Source organism: Myotis daubentonii, chromosome 8 (genome assembly GCF_963259705.1).
Source record: "Myotis daubentonii chromosome 8, mMyoDau2.1, whole genome shotgun sequence".
Classification (NCBI taxonomy): domain Eukaryota; kingdom Metazoa; phylum Chordata; class Mammalia; order Chiroptera; family Vespertilionidae; genus Myotis; species Myotis daubentonii.
In genome coordinates, this window is record NC_081847.1 from 48,445,428 (window position 1) to 48,465,130 (window position 19,703).

A 19,703-nucleotide genomic window follows, 5' to 3' on the forward strand; every position below is an offset into this window, starting at 1 on the left:
GCTTAGTCCCAATCTCCTGGGGAGCAGGCCTAAGCCAGCAGGTGTTCATCCCCCGAGGGGTCCCAGACTGCGAGAGGGCACAGGCCGGGCTGAGGGATCCCCACCCCCAAGTGCACAAATTTTTGTGTACCGGGACTCTAGTATAAAATATAAAAAGGTTCTCATTTTACTTTTATGATTGCAAAGTATTCTATTATGTTGATATGTTATCTTTTATATATCATGTCCTGATACATGAACACTTGAGGATCTCCCAGTCTCTTTCATAGAAAACAAGGAGACACCTTGTGCACATATCATTTTGTATAAAAATATTACTGGCCTCATAAAATTAGGTGTGACATATTTCCTTCTCTTCTATTAACTATATTTTTCCTATTTACTCAAAGAATTTGATTAGAATTGGTTTACTTCTTTATAGTTCTTAGATATTCACCTGGTAATTACTTGGGACTAAAGTTTTTTTTGTGTGAGAATTTTATCTATTAATTTATTATTTTTTCTATTCCTAAATATAGGTCTCTTCAGTATATCTAATTCTAATTAACTTAGCTGTGGCATTTTGTATCTTTTGAGCTATTTATTCATTTCATTGATCTTTTTGAAAGTTTTGCTTAAAGTTTTACATAATGAATTCTTAAAATTATTTTAATATTAAAGATCTCTCTTACCCCTGTTTTATTCTTAATGTAAGTGTTTTATCTGTTATATTTATTCCTTTCTCTTATTTTGTCTCTCTCCATTTCTCTACTATGATTTTTCTGTTCTATCTATTCTAATGTCATATCATTTAAATTTTTAAAAGTGGTAGCACTAATTTTTGTCTTCACTTTATCCACATCAAGCAAAAATAAATAAGTAAATAAATTGTAAATATAATGCCAGATATTTTCCACAAACAAGTCATTGTGATAACAAATGCATGCTGACTAACTTGACAGTTTGATAAGTAAATTTCTAAAAATCAGATTTACTTGATATTAGATGGTTTCTAAAAATGGTCTAGAAATATCACTTTGTAGGATTAATCTGTTCAATGTATCAAATAAATATTTAACTAAGAATCCAAGTCATTATTTTAGAAACTCTAATTTTCAATTCTCTACTATGGTACACCTTCCTGTACTTCAGTTCCTATTTCTCTTGTTATTTTCCAGCTCATTGACTGAAGGACCAGAAGAGACTATGGCTATTATTTCCTTTGGATACTAGATGTAATGATAATAGCCAGGTTATATAGAATGGCTCTGACAAATAAAGTAGAATCAAGGGCATATCTGAAAGGATGAGAAGACAGTGAGGTCTTATTTCAAATCCTGAAGTCACAAAATGTTACAGACTTTTCTAAGTCTTTGTAACAGTCCCAGAAATGTATCTTCATTATGAAAAATACATAAATACATATTTTCAATTTTATAAAATATTTTCATATCTGGTTTCTTCTGAAAAGAAATTATTGTACTAGAGGCCCGGTGCATGAAATTCATGCACTGGGAGGGAGTCCCTCAGCCCAGCCTGCGCCGTCTCATAGTCTGGGACCCTTCACTCCTTACATCCCTCCTGCTTGCTGCTCCTTACTGCTCAGCTCGCTGCTCCTTAGGACTGCCACGGAGGCAGGAGAGTCACTCGCCACCGCTGCTGTGCTCGCCAGCCGTGAGCCAGGGTTCTGGCTGAGTGGTGCTCCCTCTGTGGGAGAGCACTAACCACCAGAGGGCATTTCCTGCGTTGAGTGTCTGCCCTCTGGTGGTCTGTGCACATCATAGTGACTGGTCATTCGCCTTTTGGTTGATTTGCATATTAGGCTTTTATTATATAGGATTGGCCCAATTAGAAGCTCTGCTTGTTACTTTATTTGTATTGCTCTAATTACCCATTGATAAAAGTTTTCCAGTGGATAATGCCTAAGAACATTATTAAATAGTTTGGAAATGATTCATGCAGAGCAGTGATACCTTTCTTTATTTGCCTACTCAGTATCACACTTTTCAGTTTGCCCAGATCATTACCTCTGCCATGTCTCACAATACTTCCAGGGCCCCAAAATTTAGCAAAAATTCTAAAATATAAGCCCCAGTTGCTGTCAAATTATTTTTATCTAAACTATTGAAAATGTTGCTTGAAGTATAGGCAATGCATATTGGATGAATTTCTACCAAGAAATTTAATATCTTCTGCAAATATTAAATGCTTTAGAAAATGTTTCATGGAGAATGTTGCTACACTGCAGATATATTTACATACAGGTAGAATAACTGTCAAAAGTCAATATCTTTATTTACTTGAATCTTTAATGCTAAATCCCCAACAGCAATAGTTTTATTTATTTATTTATGGGACTATTATAATGTGGTAGTGTGGCTATGAAAGACAAGATGGTAATATGTCATAATAGGTCATGAATTTAATAAAATGATGGTCAGTTTTTATTATTTTTTATTTCTATAATTCTCTTGTTTATACTTTTAAAATTATTCTAATAAAATTAAATAGATTATTGGGTACCTACTATAGGATATATACTGGCTTTTATGATATTAAGCACACCTAGTTTTTATCAAGCACTGCTATATCTCAGGGACTGTGCTAATCATTTTAAACGAATTGTCTAAATATATTACAATCCTATGATGCAGGTCTATTTTTAGCTCCACTTTATAGATGAAGAAGCCGAGATTTGTCCAGAATGAATGAATTACCCTGAGGAAATAATTCTAGGAAGTGGCAGAGTTAGGGTTTGAATCTAGTCATTTGTATCACAGCATTCAAGAGCTGAACCACTGCATTTGCTACTGAAATCCCACAGCAAACTCTTGAGAAATGTTTTTCTAAAAGCCACTATTTCATAGACACGGAAAAGTTCAATCTGGTGATTCCATATTCTTCTCTTAATATATACCCCTGGCCTCATCTGACAGCGGAAAGAGGACATTTGTCTTTGGACCCAGGGAGTACTGCTGGCAACAATTCTATTGATTTCAAGCCAAAAGAATCCCATTATACTGCCCTATTACTCTTTATTTAATACTTGATAAAAGCATAGGAAGGAACACATTTTCAGTGTCATCATTATTACCATAGCCTCCCCTCCCAATCTGTCCCCTTATCAGTTTTCTAGACCCACAGTTTTGCCTTTCCCAAAATGGCATATGGATGGAATCATACATATGTAGCTTTTTGGATCTGGCTCCTTTTACTTATCAAACTGCATTTAAAATTGATGCCTATCATTGTTATTATTGCTTCACATCCTTGCTAACATTTGGTATCATTAGGCTTTTTAAAAATATTAGCCAATCACATAGGTGTGTACTGTTATCCCATCCTGGCTGTAATTTGCACCTCCCTCGTTAATAAGGAAGTAAACCTCCTTCTACATTTTTATTTGCCATTCATATATTTTTAGTAACGAGTTCCTTTAGATCTTTTAACTATTTTAAATTGATTTTTAAAAATCTGTTCTTTAATGGTTCTTTATATATTCTAGGAATAAGTTTGTTATCACATATGCGGTATGTAAGGCTTTTCTCTAAGTTGTGGCTTTTCATTTGCACAAGTTTCACAGAGCAAAGTATATTGAATTTTGCTAAAGACCAATCTGTTAATGTTAGGCCTGTGCGGAAAGGAGCCAGGCCAAGAGACCTGTGAGAGTTTAAGAAATTTTATTACATTCTCTCACAGCCGGCTGAGACTAGTGTATCGGTTTCAGTGTCAGGGGCAGAGTAGGGGGAGTGGGATATTTATGTCTCTTGTAAAGGTCAGTCAGAGTAACCAGTCAGACTAGGTGCCGCTGGGGGCCAGGTGTATGTGGTCCACTGGAAACTGGGTGAGAAGGTTTACTGGAAGCCAAAGACTATTAATCATGAAACCTACAATGAGAATAACAGGAACATCACAGGGAGGGGCAAGTGCCCCCTAGCAGGACATAATGGAACATAAGAATGTATCTAAGATTCCAGGGAGGGGTAAGAGCCCCAAGCAGAGCATAATGGAGTGCAAGGCTATGCCTAACAGTTAATATTTCCAACCAAATAATATAATATTAAAGTGCATAGATATCTTGTATTTTCTTTCACAAATGTTATAATTAATAAATTTTCATTTAGGTCAATGATGGATTTTGATTTAATTTGTATTTAAGTTGTGAGATATGTGCTATGGTTCTTGTTTCAAATCAATTTTTAAAAATATTTTCAAAGAAACAAGTTTTTGCTTTCTCCATTCTAATATGTTCCTGTTTTCAACTTTATTTTCTCCTCTTTCATTACTTTAATTCTTCCTTTGCCTTTGAAGTTTTAATATGCATATTTTCCTTTAAGTGCCCTAAAGGTGGGAGATTTTTCATTTTGGGCCTGTCTTCTTTTCTATTGTGCCAGTATGTGAAAACTAGTTCCCTTTTTAACCATACTTCATTCAGCTCCATCCTACAAAATTTTATAAATTGTCATTTTATTTAATCCAAAAGATTTTTTTTTTTAAATTTACCTGGGACTTCCCCTTTATCTCATAGTTGTTTCTAAGTGTATTTTTAAATTTCCAAATATAGGCAGATTTTCCAGGTGCCTTTAAATTATTAACATCTCATTTAATCCCATTGTGATAATGTACATTGTATCATTTTCTTTAATTAAATGCACCGCCTCTTTTTCCAATGGCCTAAGGATATAGGGTAAATAGGCCTGGGTGGTTTTACAAGTGACTGCTCTTCCAATTCACCAGCTTGGACCATAAGGAATGTGGGGGTGACTGACTTCTGAACCTAGGATCTCCCACTGAGAGTCTGATGAGATTCTGGAGGAAAAAACAGAATAGGGGGAAGGGAACTTCTCTGTGCCTGTGGCCCCTAGGAAACCACACTCTCAGGCTTATTCACACTCCACCTGCAGCAGTTTATCACAACTTCTTGTCAAATTTCCGTGCTCCCTGCAGGCTTATTTGGCCTTTTCTGCTTTTATCCAGGTAAGCAAATGCTCAATTTTTGTGTCTCACTTCAGTCTCCCAATGTTGACATGGTCATTTGTCCTTAGATCTCATTTTTTTCCTGGGTTTACAACAAATCTATTTTTTTGCAGTCTTTCCTAGCTTTTTCTCTTGTGAGGTTGGGGGTGACTTCTTTCCAACTCGCTGTCTCTGAGATGAAACAGTACTCTGCTCTTAATTTTTAATATCCTTTTTTGTTTTAATAGTGTCCTCTAGTAGTTTTTCATTCATTCTCCATAGTAATTGAGAAAAATTGACAGGAAAACGTTGTCATAAAGGTTGAAATTAGATTCTTTTCTTTAGTCCCCAGCCTTTAAATTTACACTTTTGCGGAAAGTGGATTAGGCTATCAATTTTATTTCTATAAAGATGTTTAAGCAAAAAAGGATGACACCAATAAAATGAATTTGCTTGTCTGTATTACTAATATGGATTGATTAAGTAATATTTTTTTCTGAGTGAAAATATTTAACAATTTAAATGAGCCATAATTTCAATCAGAAAAATGTTTTGGAGAACCGATGGAAATGTTTTCATGAATGACATAAATTGGCTTGTTTGAAGGGTCGGGAGTTGGGTGGAGGGGTCCCAAAGGGGAAAAAGGGACTTCTGTAATATTTTCAATAATAAAGATAAATTAAAAAAAAAGAAAACAAGAAACAAAAAAAAAATGCTCTAACCACTCCCAAACTAAGACACTGAACAGAAGAGATACAATATTCATTGTTCCTAAATAAATGAATATTATATCTCTTCTGATTATTCAAATATTCAGGCTTTCAAAAACAACAGTAATGGAAAATATTTTTAAGACTTCATTAGTGAGCCTCATGTTGGCTGCTGATTTAAAAATGGGTATTTAGTAAAATTTTATAAAAACATTTCTGTATCTCCTCTGAATTAGGAACTTTATTCTGACACAGGCAAGTATCTTTCCATTGATTCAGAGCTGCTGTTTGGTGCTTAGGAATCATTGGTCCAATGGGGATGTTGAACACTTCTGACACACTCTGGACATACGGGCTTTCAAACATCTGTGGATGCTATTATTTCTCTAAGAACATGTGTTCTACATTTTCCACATCTGATTATCAGCAAATACTGGAACACAGAATATTCATATATTTTATTTCCCCCCCCTCTGGAAGTAACCATCAATTGTCTAGGGGAATTCATCGAAACACAAATGTATCTTCAGGACATCACATATATTAGAGTTGCTTTTTTTTTTTTTTAAGCAACAAATTTATCTTAGGATACTAGCCAATTGGTTCACACTGCAGTATCATATTTTTCAATTAATAAATGCTTAGTTAAAGCAGCACCAGAGATTAGATGTCTTAAAGGGAGTACAGAAAGTATAAAAATTAGGGATTAGTGAGGGCAGAGATAGAGAGGGAGCAAAAGGAAATTCAAACAATGTCCATATAGGTGCAATTCCTCTTGCAAGTGACCTTCACCTTACTTTTCTTGGTTAAGTACTATCTCTGGAAGAATTGCAAAAGTGCTGCCTCCATTTACAAATCCCTCCCAAATTATGGGCAAAAACTTAGTTTTTATTGTTCCTACTTACTAAAGCAAAGAGCCTTTTTAAAAACTATAGAAAGGAGAGATTTTATAGACTATATGGGCTGTAGAAATAGCTTATTTTCACAAAATATTATTCTGAATATGTAGTGCTTTCTTATCCTCAAGGGTTAAGTTCCAAGACCCCCATGGGATATCTGAAACTACAGATAGTGGTAAACCCTATATATGTTATCTCTTTTTCCCTACACAGACATACCTTTACTCTTAAAGGAAGCACTTTACGGCTTCTCTCTGGCACATCTGCCTTGCCAGCATCACCACTCCTGTGCTTTGGGACCATTATTCAGTAAAATAAGAACATGAACACTATAATAGTTAACAGCTGACCTGATAACCAAGATAAAACAAGATGGCTGCTAATTGCCTTAAGGCAGCAGTTCTCAACCTGGGGGTCGCGACCCCTTTGGGGGTCGAACAACCCTTTCACAGGGGTCGCCTAAGACCATCGGAAAACACATAAATAATTACATATTGTTTTGTGATTAATCACTATGCTTTAATTATGTTCAATTTGTAACAATGAAAATACATCTTGCATATCAGATACTTACATTACGATTCATAACAGTAGCAAAATTACAGTTATGAGGTAGCAACGAAAATAATTTTATGGTTGGGGGTCACCATACCATGCGGAACTGTATTAAAGGGTCGCGGCATTAGGAAGGTTGAGAACCACTGCTTAAGGGCAGGGAGCACATGGTGTGGGGATGCTAGACAAAGGGGTGACTCATGTCCCAGGCAGGATGGGGCAGGACTTCCAGAGATTTCATCATGCCACTCAGAGCAGCATGTAATTTAAGATATATGAATTGTTTACTTCTGGAATTTGCCATTTAATATTTTCTGACCGCAGTTGACTGTGGGTAAGGGAAACCACAGAAAGCCACACTGGGACTAAGGAGAGACTACTGTATTGCTACACTGAGGTTCTGGGACTTAAATCTGTCAACCTTACTTCCTATAACCTTCCCCCATTGCTGCCCAAGTGACAACTGAGGTTTTCATACTTTGTATAATTACCAGCATTTCTGGTGAGAAGCATTTATAGCAAACAGGTTCACTCGTTCCATTAAAGTTTACACCACCATGAGTCTGATGTACTATTGATTGGTTTTTACTGTGGTTGCCAAAAATCTTTCTGCTAGAGCAATTTCCTGTAATTGCACTTGTACAAAAAAGCTAGTGACATTTGGGGGTAAGAGTGAGAATTAAATAGATAAAACATATTGGAGGCTCTAAGTATGCCTGGTGACTTGATTATTAGGCTGATAACAGTAACATAAGACACTGTATGTTTGTTAAAAAAAAAAAACACACCTTCTATAGAGGCAGGATCTATTACTATTTTCAGTGAAATCAAGATTCATTTGTCTTTACCTCCCTATGCTCATGACACTGCCCTCCCCCCTTATTGAATCAGCATATTTTTGTATATACTGTCGAGTGAAGACTGATATAATTGAAAACAAAGAATCTATTTCTTAATTCTGGATTCTAGGAGAGGTTCTTGCAGTGTATAAAAAGTACTATAACTAAAGATGAGCTTCAATTGTAAGATCTACTGTTATCAAATAATGTTTAATCCCATGGGCTGATAATTATGAAAACAATTACATCAAGAAATTCATAGTATAGAAAAGAGGATAATGCAGAATGAAGTAAGAAAAGAAATCCCAGCCGAAACCGGTTTGGCTCAGTGGATAGAGCGTCAGCCTGCGGACTGAAAGGTCCCAGGTTCGATTCCGGTCAAGGGCATGTACCTGGGTTGCGGGCACATCCCTGGTGGGGGATGTGCAGGAGGCGGCTGGTTGATGTTTCTCTCTCATCGATGTTTCTGACTCTCTATCTCTCTCCCTTCCTCTCTGTAAAAAATCAATAAAATATATTTAAAAAAAAAAAAAGAAAAGAAATCCCATCCTATAAATGCTTAAATTTCATCCAGTCTATGAGAATTGGATGGAGGTTAACCTGAACTTAAAAATATGTATTAAATTTTTAGCTCCCAAGTTGATGAAGGAAAAAAAAATGAAACATCCATTTTTTTTTTTTGAGTAGGGGGGTGGGCGGGGTATCCCAGAGTAGATGAACTATTGACTACTTACAAAGATAGTCTCCAGGAAGATTGTCAGAATCCTAGAGGGATCTACACTGAGCTGAGATGCTACATAATGGACCTCAGGGGTTCACAGAATTCCTTAGACCCTCAATAGCTATATAGACATATTGGCAAATGTGCCGGAAAGCCTAGATTAGCTTTGAAGACCAGATTAGGAGAAGATCAAGTGAATGCTTGGGTTATGTGGCCCTGGAATGTGATGATACATGCATATTTGAGTGTGGACACAGCATGTTCAAATTATCTATTATGTTTAGCAAATTTATAAGTTGAAATAATACTAATTATGTATTCTTCCCACAAATTCATAACTTGGGAAAGGCTTGAGTGACAGCTCTTCTCATGTCCACATAATGACAGTAGAGTTGGCTCAAATGGGGCCGCAGGGTGGATCTCCAGCCAAGTTCTGGTCTCGATCTCCAGAGAGGTTCTGCTGGTTCTCCAGCCAGGTTCTGTAGCCATGTTCCCACGCTAGGTTCTCCAGCCAGGTTCTGTCCAGGTTCTCCAGCCAGGTTCAGTCACCAGGTTCTAGTCAGGTTCTCTTGCCAATTTCTGTAGTCAGGTTCAGTCCAGGATCTTTTGCCATGTTCTCTCCAGCGAAGTTCTTCTGTCTGTAGGTTCTGTCTTCTTGGCTCCTTCTAAGTTCTGAGTGTTTCTGTCTTGTTACAATTGTATTTATACCAGTTGATTCAATCCTATCAATCTCTATTACAAAGGTTAGGGCGTTTCTTATCTCCATTCCAGGGAGAAAAGATTATGTAGTTTAAGCATGATTGTTCATAGTTAAAGGGATTAATTACCTGCCTGGCACTTAGTTGAGGGGTTTTATTCCCTCCCTAACTTCAGGGGAAAATCCCTACCTGGGGATTCAACCTTTCTTGGAGAGGTGACTTTGGTTAAAACACAGCGCCAAGAAGGTGAGCAAACATATTAAGAACCGTATGCCATATATGCCAGGTCCCTTGAAACAGCAAGGATGGACCGGCTCCCGGCACACCAGCTTGGAGGGTTGTACTCATGCATGTGGGGTGCATGCTTTCATGCTGTTTCCACCAGATTCTCACTCTGCCATCTGCATGATGCAACAGGAAACGTGATTCATCAGACCACATGACTTTTTTCCAATGCTCAACTGTCCAATCCTTGTGTTCCTGTGGGAATTGGAGATGTTTTATCTTGGTAACTGCAGACAGCAAAAGTGTTCGAACAGGCCTTCGGCTTCCATATCCCATACAATGCAGTGTATGGCTAATTTGCCTACAAATGTCAGGTGGTCATAATAATCTGGCCACTCAATGTGTGTGTGTGTGTGTGTGTGTGTGTGTGTGTGTGTGTGTGTTTGTAACATATATATCTATGTTATTAGAATCTGTCAAATCAAATATTTCTGTTAGATTTTAATAGTGCATATTTGATTAATTTTATTTTATTATTTCCATATAAAAATTAAGTCCTCTTCTTTAAGCACCATGAAGATTGTGAGTGGTATATGTGTGGTATGAGTTTATTAGATGAGGTTTCTATGTGTGTGATGGGTGTATTTATGCATGTGCCATATTGCTCCTCTTAAGGATCAAAAATTGAATATCCATTCATGCATTTCAAACATGTATGATTACAAAATATTTTCTTAGCTTAATTTAGGAAACTTTCTCACCATAAATGTTCCAATTAACAACGGTAGATTTTTAAACCAACAAATCTAATCTAGTCTTTCTGACCTTTTATTGTCACTTGTTAAAATAGACCATTTGCATTCTTTTTATTTTTGGATAAATCTTTATTGTTCAGATTATTGCAGTTTTTCTTCTTTCCCCCGCCCCCCCATAGCTCCTCTCCATCCGGTTCCCACCCCACCCCATGCCTTTACACCCCCCCCCCATTTTCCTCATCCATAGGTGTAAGATTTTTGTCCAATCTCTTCCCACACCCGCCGCTCCCCCGAGAACTGTCAGTCCACTCCCTTTCTATGCCTCTGATTCTATTATATTCACCAGTTTATTCTGTTCGGATTTTTTATTCACTTGATTTTTAGATTCACTTGTTGATACATATGTATTTGTTATCACTTTGTTGTCTTGCATTGTCATGTGAATAAGTGTATAGGACATCCTGAGCACACTTTCCAATCATGCTTTGATGCACTGTCTTCTTCCACACATCTGTCTCTGGTCCTTTAATTCTCTTGCACTTTGCATTTGCCAAAATCATGGGTTTGTAAGCTTTCACCCAGCTGGACACACTGACCTTTGTATTTGCATCTGTTGGAATAAAACTTTTGTTAATTAAGAGATTTCTACCAATTAGTTACATTCATATTTAGTCTATCACTGTATAATGACCACAGAATTTGGAATGTTTAATGAATGCATGCAAATTAAACCTAAGGTTTACCTGGCTTTCCTCAAATTTGTTTAGCCAATTAAATTCTTTCAGGGAAGGTATTCACATTTGACATTTATTTAAAAAAAATAAGATCTAATATTTTTGGATTATTACACAGACTTTAGAATTTTATATTTAATTTTTTTTAAATGATTAGCTAAGTTGTAGTACAATTTGTGATATTGTAACATAGCACAGAACTAAAATTTTGCTTCTAAATTCAGATATCTTAAAACTTTGAACAACAAGTTATCCCATTGGGTGCCATAGTCACTGTTTCAGATACTGTGAGGTCAGTTTTAGTACTATTGTGCCACATCTCAATTTTGGATATAGGAAGAAAATGTCTAATACACATGGTGCACAAATAGGTGAATATAATGTTTTTAAAATTAATGCCTAAATAGATGCTGTTTTAAGGACTTAGAAGTGAATAAGAAAGTTATTTTTATAAATAAATTTATAGAATTTCCTTGTGTTATCAAGTAAAAGGAAATTAAACAAATGTAGATATTTAATATGTTCATAACTAAAATTATCATAAAATATTTTATGGATTGAATTGAATATTTTAGTGGAAGAAATTAAATATTACATACAGGGTGAGAAAAAAGGTTTACAGTGATTCATATGTAAAATAATACAATAATTAATCTATACATATAAAAGCCTAAGTGACCATTACAATGGAAGCAACTGGTCACTATGATGCACACTGGCCATCAGGGGGCAGATGCTCAATGCAGGAGCTGCCCCCAGCCTGTAGGCCCTGATTGCCAATGGGGCCTTCAGGCCAACCTCCTGGTCCCTTCCCCTGGTCGGCAGGCCCTGATCGCCTGATTGGGGCCGGGTCCCCGGGCTGGGACAGGGAACCAGACGTGGGTGGCGGCAGACGTGGCCACTTTCCCAGGGGGGCCAAGGGCCAGCTCCCTCCTCGGGGCCATTGGCCAGCAACCTGGGTCCCTCCCCTCAACCCTCCCCCCAGCTGGCAGGCTCCAATCTGCCGGGAGCCGGTCCATGCTTGCTGTTTCAAGGGACCTGGCATATATGGCATACTGTTCTTAATATGTTTGCTCACCTTCTTGGCACTATGTGTTTTAACAAAGGTCACCTCTCTGAGAAAGGTTGTTTCCCCAGGTAGGGATTTTCCCCTGAAGTTAGGGAGGGAATAAAACCTCTTAACTAAGTGCCAGGCGGGTAATTAATCACTTTAACTACTAACAATCATGCTTAAGCTACATAATCTTTACTCCCTGGAATGGAGATAAGAAAAGCCCTAACCTTTGGAATAGAGATTGATAGGATTGGGATCAACTGGTATAAATACAGATGTAACAAGACAGAACTTAGAACACAGAACCTTGGCACAGAACCTACACAGAACCTAGACACAGAAGAACTTCACTGGAGAGAACATGGCAAAAGATCCTGGACTGAACCTGACTACAGAAATTGGCAAGAGAACTTGACTAGAACCTGGTGACAGAACCTGGCTGGGCATCCTAAGCAGAACCTCTCTGGAGATCCAGACCAGAACTTGGCTGGAGATCCTGGCTGGAGATCCTGGCTAGGCTGCTGATCAACTGAACGCTGTCTCCATGTCATTCCTTCTTCGCCAACTCTGTCCACACCTTTGGGGACCCTTGGACCTGCTGGGGTTGGACCCAAGCACCAATCAACCGGGGTGGTGGTTGGCCCCTCCCTGCATCTGGCAGGGGCAGGGCCTGGGCTGGGATGGGGAACCTGGAGTGGGTGGTGGCAGACATGGGCTGCAAGGGAAAGAGGAGGGGGAAGGTGGGGAGGCCAGGCTTAGAGACCCCACCTGTGCATGAATTTGTGCACTGGGCCTCTAGTAAATAATAATATAAGAGCAAACTGTCTTTTATATACTCATAACTGTAAATCTACTTTTGCCAAACCTGTATATAAAAAACAATTCAGTTTTATAAAGTACTTTATTATAATCTACACTAATAAAAGAGAAACATGAAAATTGGTATCACTCTGCTACACCCACCAGCCAATCAGATGAGTATGCAAATTAACCCAACAAAGATGGCTGTTAATTTGCATACACAGGCGTGGAGCAAAGACTGAAGACCACGTAGAAGGAAGCCAATCGCTGCAGAAGGGAGTGAAGCTGCAGAGAAGCAAACGGGGCTGTGGAGGTGAGGGGGAAGCAAGCGGGGCGGCGGAGGTGAGGGGGAAGCAAGCGGGGTGGCGGAGGTGAGGGGGAAGCAATCAGGGCATCGGAGGTGAGGGGGAAGCAATCAGGGCATCGGAGGTGAGGGGGAAGCAATCAGGGCATCGGAGGTGAGGGGGAAGCAAGCGGGGTGGTGGAGGTGAGGGGGAAGCAATCAGGGCGTCGGAGGTGAGGGGGAAGCAAGCGGGGTGGTGGAGGCGGGAGCGAAGCCTGCCTCAGCGGGTTGCGCTCCCTTCTCTGCTTCGCTCCGGCCACAGGAAGCCCTATTCTTGCAGGAATCTTCCTGCAATGGGCCTCTAATTATTAATAATGTATTTGGATAAACTCACCTAATACCTAATACTTGACTCTAAAACAAATTGAAGCCAATTGCTCCGTAAATACATGTTACCTAAGTCAATGTGTGTAAATAATGAAAAACTATATAACATTATACCTTTAAAGGGGCCTAGAGCTTTATAGCATCTTTCTCATATTTTTTCCATTAAAATGATCCTTCTTCTCAAATATATTTATAGATATTTAACATTTGATTTGTTCATTTGTTAATTTTAAAGTTTGAGAATACATTTATAGCAGTCAAAATGAAGGAAAGTAATAGTGATACAATTTTGATAGGCTTAATATACTAACTTTAAGAAGACATACTAAAAATATAAAAACTTATTTGGTAAACAATATAATGATGTATGAACAAACTATTGACTCATCTGAAATAAACAACTGGTTACTTCTTCTAACCCTGACTTTTAGAGTCCAATTTCATACAGTCTTAACTACATCACACCCCACTCATTTCCCTCCCCCTCTCCTTCTCTCCCTGAAACTGTTCTTCCATCCAAGTTCCCTGGGATAATAAAATGATTTATTGGCAGGTCTTCTGTAAATAATTTACATACTTATAGTCAATACCTCTGTTTATGGAGGAAGAAAAATATTACAATCTGTAATTATATGTCCACATATGGCCACAATTTTAATGAAGCATACATGCAAAAAGATAAAATTAAACACTATGCATTACTAATTTTCACCTAAACATCTGTTAATATTGCTTATCAACCTAAATCAGCTACTTTTAGTCATAAGACACAGCTTCTAATTTATTTCACTAAACCTCTCTACTGGTACACTTACATTACTCTTTAAAACTTATGAAGTATATACACATGCATTTTTCATCTTGCCTTAAGTATGATTATTCTCCTGTTTTTTTAAAAAATTAATGAAATATTTTATATGGTTCAATATCTATACCCATTGTACTGCATCTATTATAATTCACCACTGGTGATTTATAATCATTATTGATGTCATTTCCATGTAAATACCATATATCTGAATATACTGAAGATCATAGGTTATGTGTGGTTATATATACTTTTTCATTTATATAAATGAGTATCAGGATTATTTTCTAGAAAAAAATTCATTAATATAATTTTTGCTAACATTATACTTTTTAAAATATGAATGAGTTACTGAGGCAGGTCAATGACTTGTCCAAGAGCATATGGTAGGACATAGTAGAATAAGTATTAATGCTTGTTTCTTTTTATTTCACAAAGTGCTTTTATTTTCAGCAAAAGCACAGTCACTTCCAGAGTCATAAAAATGTAGTGAAAACTAAACATGTAAATAAGAGAAAGAGAGAGAGAGAATTACATGGGCAAGTGTAACATCAAACTCATTAAATATATCAATATGAATAAATCATGTAATATTTAGTAAGATCTAAAATGTATTTTCAGCCATGGACAGTGTTTTTCAGTGGTTAGAGCATCAATCCATGCATCAAAGGGTCACAGGTTTGATTTCTGGTCAAGGGCAGGTACCTGGGTGGCAGGTTTTATCCCGGTCTGGTTGGGGCACATGCCAATGGTTGATGTTTCTTTCTCACATTGATGTTTCTCTCTCTCTCTAAAAATCAATGGAAAAAATGTCCTTCCCTGAGGATTAACCAAAAAGAAAAAGTATTTTCATTTAAAAATATGTAAGAAATGCTTGCCTGAGAAAAATTTCATCATGGATGTTTTCATATGCAATAAATAACACCTCCTCATGTGCAGTGTCTAATTGAAGGGGGGAAAAAGTCATAATCTCAAATTTCTAGATGTTAATATAAATTGTCATAAACAAAGTGATTGCCAAGGTAGATTTTAGTGACAACCCTCCTTGATGAAGTTTTAGTCATATAATCATAAATCAGGAAAATACTTTTATAAAAAACATAGTCTTAGTACTGTGAATTATACAGAGAAGGATGGTAAGGTAAGTATTGAGTTTTGGCAGCATAGCATTCAAAATATTAATTAATGTGTTCTTTCCTGTCACACCATTTGAACAACCTTCCATTAAATGCCTCATTTTAATTCTATGTTCATTTGGTTGTCAAACAGTATAGATCTGAAATGAGGACACCTGGAGAATAAGTCTTCTTCTCACCCTTGCTTCTTTCTTTACTCTAGAATGAATACATACATACATACATACATACATATATAATAAAATAAATATAGTGGTGAAGAGTCTAGACCAGCCGTGGGCAAACTATGGCCTGCGGGCCGGATCCGGCCCGTTTGAAATGAATAAAACTAAAAACAAAAAAAGACCGTACCCTTTTATGTAATAATGTTTACTTTGAATTTATATTAGTTCACACAAACACTCCATCCATGCTTTTGTTCTGTCCCTCCGGTCCAGTTTAAGAACCCACTGTGGCCCTCGAGTCAAAAAGTTTGCCCACCCCTGGTCTAGACATCAAGATGTGAGGATTACTTGCTGAGGTTCCTAGTGAGTGCTGACATTAGTCAACAGTCAAAGCAAGGCTAGTGACATCTTGGGGAAAATAAAATAGAAAATAATCTCTCTATATAAAGGCTAAGTGACTGAATGACCAAACGACCGAATGACCAGTAGACTGTTCACTATGACACACACTGACCACCAGGAGAAGATGCTCAATGCAGGAGCTGCCCCGTGGTGGTCAGTGTGTTCCCACAGTGGGAGCTCTGCTCAGCTGACTGATGGGCGCCAAAGGTGGGGCTCACGGCTGGTGAGCACCACTGCCCTATCGGGACTGACTGGGTGCAAGCCTGTGGCAGGCACAGCAGGGCCGGGATGAGCCGGAGTGGCAGGCAGGAGTGGCAGGTGGCATTGGGATGCAGATTTTGGCCCCATTCCCACAGGCCACGCTGAGGGACCCCACCAGTGCACAAATCCGTGCATCAGGCCTCTAGTAAGCAATAAAATTGAAAACAAGAATTAGCTGTTTCTGTGTTCACCTGTCACCTAGCAATTGCTCTCCAGTAAAGAACATGTATGGAGACAAATAGAAAAGAATATTTATGTGTGTGTGGGGGGGGTGAGGGCATAGGGGGAGGGCAGGGGCTTAACTCAGTGATTGGTCTGAATTTCATGAGAAAATACTGCATACAATGATATAAGACATGTAAAACTGTGTCCAAAATCCATCTCACAATCAATGGGTGGTTCTGGTCTGCGAATATAGCCAATAATTATATTATGGTTTTTGGAAGCACAATTGAAGTGGAATTCAGCAATTTGTTGAACAGGTGAAGTTCTCTTCCTTTGTCACTAAATGAGGGACTTAATGTTAGAAAAGTTCAAGTAGAAGTTTTTGTAATTCTCCTTTCCTAGTAAAATAAAAAGCTAAGTGGTATCCGTGAGGAAATGCTGCAGATTAGTGTTGCTATTAATGTTTCTAAAGGTTAGAGGTATATAGTTCTGTTTTTATCACCATAAGTAGCTTGCTATTCAATGAAAATCCATCTAAGCATATGACAATGGTGTCCCTGATCTCACATGTTCTTCTTAATGTACTCTATTAGAGAAAATCAACACAACTTTTGGCCACTGATAATTATTCATTGTTATGGAAAATACCAAATCTTTGTCAGGCATTAGGTCAAGCTTTGAAAAGTACTGAAACAAAACGCCCAACCAGAAAAGCAAAAAGAAAAACGAATCCAAAAATATGAAGATAGTGTAAGGAGACTCTGGGACAACTGCAAGTGTACCAACATGTGAATTATGGAGGTGCCAGAAGAGAGAGAGCAGGATATTGAAAACCTATTTGAAGAAATAATGACAGAAAACTTCCCCCACCTGGTGAAAGAAATAGACTTACAAGTCTAGGAAGCGCAGAGAACCCCAAACAAGAGGAATCCAAAGAGGATTCCAAGACACATCATAATTAAAATCCCAAGAGCAAAAGACAAAGAGAGAATCTTAAAAGCAGCAAGAGAAAAACAGTCAGTTACCTACAAGGGAGTACCCATATGACTGTCAGCTGATTTCTCAACAGAAACTATGCAGGCCAGAAGGGAGTGGCAAGAAATATTTAAAGTGATGAATATCAAGAACCTACGACCAAGATTACTCTACCCAGCAAAACTATCATTTAGAATTAAAGGTCAGATAAAGAGCTTCAAAGACAAGAAAAAGCTAACGGAGTTCATCACCACAAAACCAGTATCATATGAAATGATGAAGGGTATTCTTTAAGAAGAGGAAGAAGAAGAAAAAATTAAAGATAAAAATTGTGAACAACAAAGTGACAACAAATATATCAACAAGTGAATCTAAAAACCAAGTGAATAACAAATCTGATGAACAGAATAAACTGGTGAATGTAATACAATCAGGGGCATAGAAAGGGAGTGGACTGACAATTCTTGGGGGTGGTGTGGGAAGAGATTGGACAAAAATCTTACACCTATGGACGAGAACAGTTGGGGGGGTGGTAAGGGCATGGGGTGGGAACCGGGTGGAGGGGAGCTATGGGGGGAAAAAGAGGAACAACTGTAATAATCTGAACAATAAAGATTTAATAATAAAAAAAATGTTAAAATACTGAAACAACTAAAGGTACTTTTCTATAAAGAACCAGTTAAGCTGAGAGTTTATCACTTGATTAATTGCTATGCCACATAGTTAATGTAATAATTTAATCCATACAACATAACCTTTAAATTAATCCATAAGTAAACTGTATCTCAATGAAAGTAAGTCATTTAAAATGTGATACAGACAATAAGTAGATGAATTTTCAACTCCAAGTCTCTGGCCATGGGGTCTTCTCTACCATGATATGATAGTAAAAGAAAAGTCATTGTAAAGATATTCAACCTAGAAAGACAAATTTAAATGTGAGCTAAATGTTAACCACATGTAGATAAAAATAATTACACAGCAAATCATTAAGGTAGGAATTAACACATTTAGGAAATCTATTCAGGCAATATTAAAAATGAGTAAAGCAAGTTGAATTATTTTGTAAAAATAAAATCCTCTAGACTAAATCTTGGGATTCTTGGTGAAGAGTCAAACGTTTGGAAGGTTGTCATAAAGAAAGATAAATAAGACTATCTGTCCTCTCGTGATGTGCTTTAAACTTCTGCTATCATGTTTTTTAATAATTTCTATGAAACCAGGCAGCCTCTATCTGAAATATGCCTCCAATACAGAAAACAAGTTGAAAGTTAATCACTATGTTTTGAATTCTCAAATTTACACTGAACCATCACATAAATTTAGCTCAAAATTTAAAAATAGACTATTTTATTATTTAATAATACATTATTAAATTAAATTGTTTATCATGTAATGGTCTAAGAATACATTCTTTCTATACAGGAAAAAAATCAATCCTTTTTTTGCTTATAAACAATCACTCTAAAGTTTTTTTCTTTCAGTTTTTAGTTAGGCAATTTTCTTTGAATTTATGTAATTTCCTTTTTCTGTCTCTAAGCTTAAAAATTCACAATAATACATGTATTCTTAATTGGCAGCCTGCAGTTTAATTATATCAATATAATAAGCCATTCCCCAAGGTGTCTTTTTGTTTTCATTTGTTCTAAAATATGTATGAGCTCTCAAAGTTTATATGTGGATTAAACATAACTGATAATTAAATGATCAAAATTAGTAATACTACATGCAATAACATAAACACTTTGTTCTCTAACTGCAAAGAGATTATGAGACCAATTCAAGCTGCATAGATTTTATGAACTACTCAGTGTTTTCATCAAGCATTATAGCTTCTTTTATAACAAACACATTGTTAACTGATGGATACACCATTACTAAGTCAGGGTTTTATATATGTTATAAAAATCAAATTTATAATCATTCATAAAGTGAAGAATTATAATACCTATCTTCTAAGAATTAGTTGACCTCCTAAGTAAATTATTTCAGAAAGTGTCATTTTTCAAACATTAAATTACATGACCACATCTAACATTTTTAATGTACATTTGAGTGTAAGGGAATTTTTATTTAATCCTTGATTTGGGGTATTATTTCAAGAAGCACAGAATGTGGTAATATAAACTTTCTGACTTTTATCATTGAACTAAGTAGTGAAAAAAGTTTTTGAAATGCAAAATAATTTTGAAAAAG